Source organism: Suricata suricatta, chromosome 10, assembly GCF_006229205.1.
Source record: "Suricata suricatta isolate VVHF042 chromosome 10, meerkat_22Aug2017_6uvM2_HiC, whole genome shotgun sequence".
NCBI classification, from domain to species: Eukaryota; Metazoa; Chordata; class Mammalia; order Carnivora; family Herpestidae; genus Suricata; species Suricata suricatta.
Genome location: NC_043709.1, coordinates 65,099,571 through 65,109,354, shown reverse-complemented (window position 1 = coordinate 65,109,354; position 9,784 = coordinate 65,099,571).

Sequence of the window (9,784 nt, the reverse complement as noted above, 5' to 3'; positions counted from 1 at the left end):
CAATGTGACAATACTCTTATATATATATATATATATATATATATATATATATATGACTCCATATCCCCTAAACCTGTGACTCCATTTTCTCAATCTCCTTCACAAGCAAACTTTTCAAAAAAGCTATCTGCTGTTGCTCTTTATACTTTTCACCTGCCACTCTCTCCTCTTATTCCAGCTGGCTGAAACTTCTCTTGTCAATATTATCAGCTACTTCCAAAACTAATGTTGCAATATCCAATGTAACTTTTCTGTTTCTTCTCACTTGAATTTTCAGTGGATTCAATTCAACATAGCTAACTTCTCTGTCCTCCTCAAAACTCTCTTTTCTTGGCTTTTGTGATACAAAAAATTACCTGACTTTCTTCCTTACTCAATGACTACTGCTCCTGTTTCTCTTGCTGGTCATTCTCGACTTGAACTACAAATTCTGGAGTGCTCCAGAGCTTATTCCCAGGACCTCCTTCCCCCTTCATTTTCCTTAGACATTCTATGCCAATCATATAATATCTCCAAATACCACATATACCCCCAATACTAGCCTTGACCCCTGCTTAGAACTTCAAAATAATATATACAACTATATATTTGACATTCACTTTGATGTCTAAAAAGCATCTTAAACAGTTCAATTAAAATGCAAATAACCGACCAGCCAATCTAATAAACAAAAATCAAATCCTTAATTTTCACCCTCCTAATGCGCATTTCCGCCAAACATGTTGATTTCAGCAAATGATGCCACCATCTCCCATTTGCTCAAGTAAAAATCTGACTTACCCTTGAGCCTTCTCTTTCTTTTCCAGTCAATACCTAATGTGGCAGCAAGTCCTATAATTATACTTCCGAAACATATCCCAAATTTCTCTACTCTTCTGTCTCTGAGCAACTTTAGTTTAAAAATGCCATCATATTTCACCTGGATTACTACAATAGCTATTAGTCTTTTTATCCCCAATTTCAATCTTGTCCCTCTATTAGTTTTCCATAGAGTGGCCAGGGTGATCTTTCAAAGCTCTTCTGCTTAAAAATCGAAACATGTTAAAGTAATTAGGGGACCTCTGACAGCCTTTCTAACCCATGTCCCACTGAGCTTCAGGCCTACAGCTTCTTTCTGTCCCCAGTTAACTCAAGCTTCTTCTACCTTAAGGCTTCTGCACTAGCTGTTTCCTCTGCCTGGAGCGTCCTTCCTCCTGGGCAGGGTGGGCTTCTCTCATCATTCTATCTCAGCTCAATAACACCTACTCCGAGAGGTCTTCCATGACAAGCCAATCTAAAGTAAAGAACCAGACAGTATTTACCATGTAAGCCTAATGTCATTCTCCACATAGAACTTACCATTGTTAGAGATTTAATTATTCATTATTCATCTTTTATTTCTTTTATTGCTGGTTTCATCTCACTAGGTTGTGGATTCTATGAGAGCAGGGACCTTGACTGTATCTTTCACCATGGAATTCTCCAGTATGAGGAACAAAGCCTAACAATGTGGACTTTGTTAAATAAAGAGTATGTCAGGAAGCTCTTACTCTTAGACACACCAACCCACATTTTTTTTACATTAAAATATTACCTTTTAAACACTTAGTACTCAAAAGAACTTGGGAGGCTCAGTTGGTTAAGCATCATGATCTCATAGTTCATGAGTTCGAAACCTCCATCAGGCTCTGGGCTGACAGCTTGGAAACTGAAGCCTGTTTCAGATTCTGTGTCTCCCTCTCTCTCTGCCCCTCCCCTGCTCACATGCTATCTCTCAAAAATAAATAAATGTTAAAAAAAATTTTTAAACACTTTGTACTCAATGATTTAAGAGGCCAGAGAAAACTCCCAAGTGAAGCAAACAAGGATGGTCTCAGTTTATCTGCTTGACTGGTTCAATCTTGTCCACAAAGCTCAGTATTAAGATTTCCTTACCCCACTATTCGAGATTTTTTTTTAATTATGATCTGTCTCTTCAGCAAATGGTGTCAGGAAACCTAGACAGCAACACATAGAAGAATGAAACTAGACCACTTTCTTATACCATACACAAAAATAAGTTCAAAATGGATGAAAGACCTAATGTGAGCCAGGAAACCATCAAAATCCTAGAGGAGAACACAAGCAGCAACCTCTTTGACCTTGACAGAAGCAACTTCTTACTAGACATGTCACCAAACACAAGGGAAACAAAAGCAAAAATGAACTATTGGGACCTCATCAAGATAAAAAGCTTCTGTACAGCAAAGAAAACAATCAGCAAAACTACAAGGCAACCAATGGAATGGGAGACAATATTTTGCAAATGACATATCAGATAAAGGATCAGTATCCAAAATCTATAAAGAAATTATCAAACTCAGCACCCAAAAAACAAACAATCCAGTGAAGAAATGGGCAGAAGCCATGAACAGACACTTTTCCAAACAAGACATACATATGGCTAACAGACACATGAAAAGATACTCAACATCGCTCATTATCAAGGAAATATGAACCAAAACCATGGTGAGATACTACCTCACACTTGTCAGAATGGCTAAAATTAACAACACAAAAAACAACAGATGTTGGCAAGGATGTGGAGAAAGGGGAACCCTCTTACACTGTTGGTGGGAATGAAAACTGGTGCCATCACTCTGGAAAAGAGTATTGGAGGTTCCTCAAAAAATTAAAAATAGAACTACCCTGTGATCCAGCAATTGCACTACTATTTATCCAAAGAATACAAAAATATAGACTCGAAGGGACACATGCACGCCAATGTTTATAGCAGCATTATCAACAATAGCCAAACTATGGAGAGAGCCTAAATGTCCAATGACTGACTGTTGAATGGATAAAGATGATGTGGGGTGTGTGTGTGTGTGTGTGTGTGTGTGTGTGTGTGTGTGTGTGAATATTACTCAGCCATCAAAAAGAATTGCCATTTACAATATCATGGATGGAACTAGAATGTATTATGCTAAGCAAAATACATTTTTAAATGTGGTAAAATACACAGAACATAAAATTTACCATCTTAACCATTTTTAATGTACCGTTCAGTAGTGTTAAGTACATTCACACTGTTGTATAACCAGACTTCAGAACTTTCTTCATCTTGCAAAATGGGAACTGTTTACCCATTAAATAACAACTCCCCATTCTGCATTCCTCCCCAGCCCTGGCAAGTACCTTCTACTTTCTATCTCTATAAATCTCACTATTCTAGGTGCCTCATATAAGTGGAATCATGCAGCAATTATTTTTTGAACCTGGCTTGTTTTACTTAACATGACTTTCTCATGGTTTATCTATCCTGTAGTGTGTGTCAGAATTTCATTCCTCTTTAAAGCTGAATACTGTTCCTATTAGAGATATTTAGCCTTGCATTCTTATAAAAACCATAGATCACAGAATCTCCTTATCACAAAACTTTAGATTACTTCATTTTTTCCTTGGCACTTTAAGGTCAAGGTTGTTGACATTTCAAGGTCAATTTTATTTTCATCAAAGCACCATTTCCTGCGTGTCCTGAATTGGCTGCAAATGTCTTTAATTCACTGAGTATGGTTGTTCTGTTTTCTAACTGAACATTCCACAGTCTCCTTATTCCTGAAGATCTGTTTGCTCTCTCACCATCCTTTGAATTCATTTCTTCCAAGTTACTTGGGGTGCTGGGGAGAATGTTCAGCTTCAGTTTCTGCTCAAAGAACAAGAGCAAACTGGTGAGGGGACTCCAGGTCAGGAAGCCTTGTTGAGACACTATTATTATGTTTACTCAGAACCAACTGCCTTATGCTCTTTACATGTTCAAAAGATTCCAAGGAAAGAACTCCTGAAGGCTTAGGCTTAGGTCTCATGTATTTATCTTTGGCATTTACTCCGTCAGGACAATGGGGTAAATAACCACCACTGCTTGATTTCCTGAATACCACAGGACACTAACAGTCCCAGTTGTCCATGTGGACTAGATGGATAAGTGACACTTTTCCCAAGGAAGTATGTATTGCTATAGATGAAGAAACTAGAAAACATGCTGTTTAGGCAAAACAAAATAAAACCCAGTACACTATAAATAGTAAATAAACATAACCTCAAAACAAGGATTACTTGACCATCTTGTTTCTTCTGAAAAAATTAATACTGTGACATCATTGTAAAATAGTTCCTTAATCTACCTAGTCCAGATAGAGATGATATTATTTAAAAATTTTTGGGTACAAGCAAACATTTATTTACATGCTCTAATCTCCCATCTGAGAAGAACCCTGGCAAAGTAGCTGCAGAGAGAATCAAACCAAGAAGTCCTTCATCCTAGGCAAAGGGTCCATGTGAACCAACCGTGAATAGGCAGGTTACACAGATGGTTTTAAGGACAGCATAAATAAAACCTTCCTCCTAACATCCAAATGTGGCTGCACTCATACCCCTGGGTGTAGAGACTCTATGAAATGTAGAAAGATTTCTGACATTGGAACTGAGGCTCCAAATTGAAATATATATATATAAATATATATGAGACATAGGGAACCCAAATATATACATATATATTGCTAGATTATTTTCTCACAGCCTGTGCTAAGTGTTAATGTCACTAGCCAAAGGCTTGACATCTATAAATGAAACAGCAGGTTTTTGTATTAGGGCTATTAAAATGATCAGGAATGATATCCCTGAAATAAAATATTCATTTCCTTCTTCTTGCAGCTAATGCCGAAATTTTCTTTATTGAGGTTTTTTTTTATTCAGAATGTGTATGCAAAGTTGAAATGCAAGGAGTTCTTGGAAGCAAGGAACAGAGTAACAACTATCACTTCATATCAACAAGCCACAGTCTGCATTGTTGGAACTTGTCTAAAAGAAATGTTACTTGAGAACAGCGCCTTACAGAGTGAGACATACTAGAAGTACTTGGCATACAGACTTGAAGAACTTGGATGACCTAGAAAAGAACAGAGTTTCACTGTTTTTGCAAGACACATGAAGTTAAGGTGATTAGAATTAGTAATTCAGGGCTCTGTACTAGCATGAAATCCCTGAGTTTGTGGGGATGTATTGGTCTGGGAAGAAGAGGAGATAACCAAAAGCAAAGGTAGGAAGGTATTAGAGACAAGTTTACCTGGTATAGAATTTTGGCCAGTAAATTCTTGAATCTTGTATCCTTTCCATTTTTTGTAACCCACAGTCTTGATAGGGAGACAGAACTGAAGATTACTATAAAAGCAGAAAAATTAATGCTCTGGAGATCATAGGAATAGGGTGTTGGTGGAGATGAACTATTGAGACATAGGGAACCCAAAGTATCTTTTTTTTAAGTTTATTTATTTATTTTGAGAGAGAGAGAGAGAGAGAGAGATTGAGATCAAGCATGAGCAGGGGAGGGGCGGAAAGAGAGGGAGAGAGAGAATCCGAAGCAGGCTCCATGCTATCAGCACAGAGCCTGAAGTGGGGATCACTGTGAGATCATGACCTGAGCTGAAATCAAGAGTTGGACCCTTAACCGACTGAGCCACCCAGGTGCTCCTCAAAATGTCCTCTCAATGTCCTTTTATCTGTCCTTTCCAGATATCGAGTGCTACAGTGCAAACGTTGGCTTCCCTGAAGTTTCATGCCCCAGAGAAATACAGACTGCTCTAGAGGCAAGAGAAGGCAACAGGATATATGAAAATTAAGAATATCTTGTAGACGTATCTGGGGCCAAGTCATCAAGTCCTAGTTCTGTTTCTCACTAGCTGTATAATCTTTGAAAAAGTTTTAAGGATTCCTTATCTCAATTTTCTCATCCACAAAATGGCATCTAATAATACCTCTCTTACATGGTTTTAGGAAGTTATTTAGATAACTTATGTTCCATGCTAAGCATTTTGGCTGTGAGTAAACTGTGTTGTTCATTGCCTAATTTTAATCCCTTAACGTTCTCAAGGAAGAGAAAAATCCATTCTGAGGGCAGATCAGAATACATTAGTAAAAAAAGAAGTAAAAACCAAATCAAGGAAGGAGAGATGGATGAGGAAAAGATGATCTCACTTGGGAGAGCAGAGTTTCAGAAGCGTTCAAACACAAAAAAAGTACAGAGCAAAGGAAACAGAGGAAGAGATGAAGGGAAGTGATAAGTGACCCAGGAGCTAATCAGAGACATCAAGGGGGACCTGGCTCTCCTCTTCCCTGATGGCAAAACCCTCTAGGTGCTCTGGCCTGTTAACTGAATGTCTCAATAAACCTTCATGCAAAAGGAAAGAGCAACAACTTTCTCTTTCCAGGAAGAGACTTTTGTCTATCTAGGTGCCAGTATTAGAAAAAGAAGTGCATTAGTGCATGTGCCAGGATCCATCCAGGCTAAGATTTTGCAACCATTTCTCAGATTCTTGTAAGTTTGGGTTGCTCTGAATCCAAATAAAGATAAATTCTAAAGAGTTTTGATTCTTGTCATAAAAATATTTCACCAATTATTCAGACTATTTCAAACCCAATTACAGTTATCTGTCACTACTTTTTTCTTATTGGTCTATGCAAATAAAAGTTTCTCAGATCTAACCATTCAGAAGGACAGCTGGATTTAAATAGCTGATGGGTGGACAGCTGGGCCAGCAAGCCCAGTAGACAGCTGAACTGATGCCGTGAAAATTCTGTGGAATTCAGCCAGAAGCAAATTTTGGACTTCATTGTCTTACAAATTCCCTTATATGTATGTATGTATTGACCAAAATAATCTTAAAGTTCTCCTCAACTTGACTAAACTTCGGACAGGTTTCTTCCTGAGTATAGACAGTTCCTTTCTCTGATTTCTCTTTTCTTAGAGCAGTTACTTTAGAAAACTTGACATTGTAAATTCTTTCTTTGTCTCTTTAAAATGTATATAAATCTTCTCCCTGTTTTTTGTCTGTCTTTCTCAAGGACCTGGGAACTACCCCTGTGAAATGTAAACATTGAAGGAAATAGTACTATTCCTCAGTGTCTGTGAGAGGATAGAAGCCTAATTTAGGTGGACAACAATTAGCAAATACCGGTGGCTGAATCACAGAGAAAAACATTTGCAAACTCAGGAGTAATTCAATGTACTCAACACATCCCATTGATCAATCTCCTCCCTACAGTCCTCTAGTGCTTTTCAACTAGTCCATCCCAGTTCTTTCTTTATTTTTGTTAAAGCATAGGTGACATACAATGTTATATTAGTTTCAGATATACAACATAGTGATTTAACAATTCTATACGTTACTCAGTGCTCACCACAATAAGTGCAGTCATCATGTGTCACTATATGTTATTAGGATATTATTGAGTATATTCCCTATGCTTTGTTTTTTCAACTCCATGATTTATTTATTTTATAACTGGAAGTTTGTACCTCTTAACCCCCTTAATCTATTTTGCCCATCACTCTATCCATCTCCCTCTGGCAACCACCAGTTTGTTCTCTATATTTAAGAGTCTGGTATTTTTTTGTTTGTTTGTTTTTTGTCTGTTTGGTTTTTTATTCATTGGTTTTGTTTTTTAGATTCCATATATAAGTGAAGTCATGTAGTATTTGTGCTTTAAAACTCTCCTGACTTTTCTTTCAGTGGAGTTCAGTCTCTCTCCCCTATTGCAAATTTTTTTTATGTTCATTTATTTATTTTGAGAGAGAAAGAGAGCACGTGCATGTGAGGGGAGGGGCAAAGAGAGAGGCAGAGAGAGAATCCCAAGTAGGCTCCAACCTCAGTGGAGAGCCCAATCCAGGGCTCAATCCCACAACCTAAGCCAAAATCAAAAGTAGGATGCTTGACCATCTGAGCCACCCAGATGCCCCTCTCCCTTACTGCAACTGTATGTCTAGTAAAAAAAGTTGAAAGAAAAAAAAACTATTGCAACAATAATTTATTAATGGATACAATATTAAAAAATGCTCCAGAGATGAGGCAAGAGGATCTAGGCACAGGAAATGAAAATGGGTTTAGGTAAAGACATAACAATTCAGTTTCTACTATGTTTTCTATATGTGAATTTAAGCAAGGTTTTGATCCCTCTATTTTTCCCCCCAAAGTTACCACAGAGATAATATTCTTTGCCAAGTTGTGAGGATTTTGTTAGAATATGAGGATTTAGTTATGAATAGTGCTTAACGCTAATTAAACATATCTGCAGTCATATATTTCTAACTTTTTCACCATTCTAAATTTAAGTGTTCAGAATCTCTACAAAAATAAAGAGAACTAAGGGAATAGAGACCTAGGAAGCAGTTAAGGAGTAAGTGTAGGGATAACGGTCTGCTCTGTGAGTCAAACATCACTGCAAGTTAGATGATTAGAAGACACAAAAAAGAAGAAAGGAGAAAAGACATATTCCAAGTGAAATATGCAGAGATGGAGGGAATTAAGAAAAGATAAAAACAAAGATAACTGCAGGCCTAAAATGGCATCACTGAGATCAAGTTTCCAAACCAGAGCTTAATACCCAATCTAGCTGCAGTTTCAACCTCCTCCAGAAATGTGACCTTAACCAATCAGGAAAATTTTTCTTTCCATTAGCACCAGTGAGTCTCTCACCAGGTCCTCTCCATCCCCCAAAGAAAGATGAGGTCATTTGCATGATAAGACACCTTGCTTTTTTCCCCTAGCAAACATCCTCCTCTAGAATAATCTTTTTCTTTTGCTATAATTTTCTTTCCCCATCCTTTGTCTATAAAAACCTTCCATTTTGTACAACTTCACAAAGGGCCTCTACTTGCTAGGTGGGTTGCTGCGTGATTCGTGAATCATTTAATAAAGCCAATTAGATCTTCAGATTTACCAGTTAAAGTTTGTTCTTTAACATCTGGGAAATAGCCAGGAGAATTCAGGATGGTACTTTACTTCTGTCTTCTGAGATAGAAAGATTGACCAGGTAGCTCTGCCTTGATGGGCAAACAGGTCTGATCTCTGGAAGACTTTGCACAACTAGCTATCCAAATCTGGGGACAAACAGTCTTTTTCCTTTTTCTTTCTGGACGTAATTGTGAAACAAGAGAACCATAATGATTAAAGTTACAGGAATCCCCAATCAAAATATTAAGAAGAATTTCTGAAATTAGACTTATTCGTGTACTCTGAACAGAGTCAAGATCAATCAAGAAGTTATAATTCTTGGGGTGTTGTGTGGCTCAGTTGGTTAAGTGTCCGACTTCAGCTCAGGTCATAATCTCCTGTTTTATGAGTTCGAGCCCCACATTGGGCTCTGTGCTGACAGCTCAGAGCCTGGAGGTTGCTTTGGATTCTGTGTCTCCCTCTCTCTGTCCCACTCACGCTTTCTCTCTTTCTCTCTCTCACTCTTAAAGATAAACATTAAAAAGATATGTTAATGTTACAATGATACGAAGTAATTATATGACTGCCTAACCCCACGCTGTTTCATTCCCAGTCACACATTCACTTTTTTCCTCTCATAAAGCTTTCAGATCCTTCCAAGTACCTGAGAGTATTATCAAAACAAAGGATTACCAGGTCTCCAAATAGAGGGTGATTTAAGTAGCCAATGGGTGGGCAGCTGATTTGGATCTAGAGGATGGCTGAGATGGTACCTAGCATTCCTTGGAGGCATAGCCTGAAGCCCAGCTTTCAACTTAGTTTTTTGTTGCTGTTGTTTTTTGTTAGTTTTCTTGTTGTAGTTAAATGTATATAATAATAACTTCCAAATTCATGGCGTTTTTTCATTGGTCTCTGCAAAGTACTCTTTGTTTACTTTTATGCTGATTGCACAAGCCCACCTCTTTTCCTTTGAATGTGCTCCTGTATATTGGTGGTTTGTATAGTTTACGTAAAAGAGATTTATTTATTTATTTATTTATTTATTTATTTATTTATTT